The following is a 1,959-nucleotide window of genomic DNA, read 5'->3' as shown; positions in this document are numbered from 1 at the left end:
CATATTTGAGCCATGTGCGAAAGCATCACAAATGCCACACATTACAAATCATGTGACCCGAATGAGTCATATGTGTGAAACAATAACATACCTGTAACTCATAACTATGCATCACGTGAAAACCCTTTCCTCGCTAAGTCAGGTTGGTGACAATACCTTTGATTAGTTTCGTTCATGCTAGACATGAACAGATTTGTGTATTTAAGGACCGCGTGTTTCTATAATAGAAAAGGCAGACTTCGACAGAGAGTATTACAATATACTTGGTTGAACGGTTACTTGTTTGTTCCTCAGTACACCCTCGAAGCTTCCTTTAGTTGTCAGCCCTGGCCTGGTATCCGGAAGAGCAGGCCACCTGCCAACTATCGTATTCATTACCGATAACGTGGTTAGCACCTTGCGAACACGTTATAAAGGCCTGCAATTGACCTTTTTGTTGGTTATAAAAAATGGGTAGTCGGACGCATTGTGTGGTATAATATGGTCCTTTGCGCAGGTTGGTAAAAAAAAAAAAAAAAAAAAAGAATGGTTAGTAAAAACAAAAAAAAAAATGACCATTTTCCATCCCTTCCCCCCCCAAAACACACAGGAAATGAAAGTCTGTCGGTTGCAGTGCGGTCCAGGCATACCTTGCACGAGTAATTTACTTGTAAGAGCAGGATAAGATGCCGGCACGATAGGGAACTTATCGTCCGAACTTTTTTTTTTATTTTTTTTTTTATGATACCCCCCCATCCCCCTCCCCATCCCCCTTCGCCTGAAACATGATACTTTGTAACTGTATTAAATTTATTGACTTATTTATTTAAATTGCCGTCACGATCACACAGATAACGCTATAACTGGCTGCTACCTAAGTTATTACCTACCTCAATAGGCCCACAAGTATACAGGCTAACAGGTAACTCTTATGAACCATTTCTTAAGGAAAAACAAAAAAAAAAAAACAGCCCAACCAGTAACATAGCCGGATAACCAAGAAAGAAAGAAAAAAAAGCCATCCAGGCACCGGTATGATAACTGTAACTGTACCTGCCTTAGCGGCGGCTGAGCCGTGCAGTTAACGTACCGTAGATACTTGACATGGCTTTGACTTGAGTGAATAGAGAAAGAGAGAGAGGGAGAGGGAGAGGGAGGCGAACTGGAAGGAAGCACGCGGCCATAAGTTAATAGGCATCCACTTATCAATCATACAAGAAAAAGAAAAGAAAAGAAAAAAAGTTGTGCCACGGGGACGCTAGGGGGCTGCTTCTATCATAATATCGTACTTAAAAAAAACCCCTTCAAGTTATGATACTTTCCCCGGAAGGGGAGAGAGAGGAGGGTTCTACTTGTAATTTCTCTAGCACATTATGATGATATTTAAAGGTGACTTTTTTTTTTCCATTACGGCTTGATTAATATTTTTTTTGTCCAAAATATATTTCTATCGCACATATCATAGCCTCCACATAAACCTACCCACCTCCCCCCCCTGCGCGCCCCAATACTCACAACCACAGCCACTCACTCGCCCTATCTTCTGGCGCCCCGGACTTTCCTTCCGCGCTCACACCTTCACGCGCCCGGTCTACCCTACTAACCAAGAGTACTGTGCGGTCACAGTTCCAGCAAACGGGTAGAGTATCATACAAGACAGGCAGACAGAGAGACAGAAAGGCAATGTGACACTTCTTCATCCAACCCAGCCCGGTTTGATGGGAATAAAACCTAACCCATGACACAGCCGGGGGAGGAGTGCCGTATCCTGTCAACGTCACAGCCCGGATCTGGCACGAGTACCAGTACCAGTAAGTAGGTACCACTATCATACTCCGCGAGACAAGGTGGCAGGCGAGGGAGGGGGGGGGTATCAGGGGACCTGCGATAATCGCCACGTTTCCCCTTTTATTCGCTATTATGCTGGTGTAGTCGAAAACTCCAATCCGTAACGGCTGGTATTACCTGATTGACGGAGCC

This window comes from Tuber melanosporum (genome assembly GCF_000151645.1).
Source record: "Tuber melanosporum whole genome shotgun sequence assembly, scaffold_166, strain Mel28".
NCBI classification, from domain to species: domain Eukaryota; kingdom Fungi; phylum Ascomycota; class Pezizomycetes; order Pezizales; family Tuberaceae; genus Tuber; species Tuber melanosporum.
Note: the sequence above shows the minus strand (reverse complement) of the source record.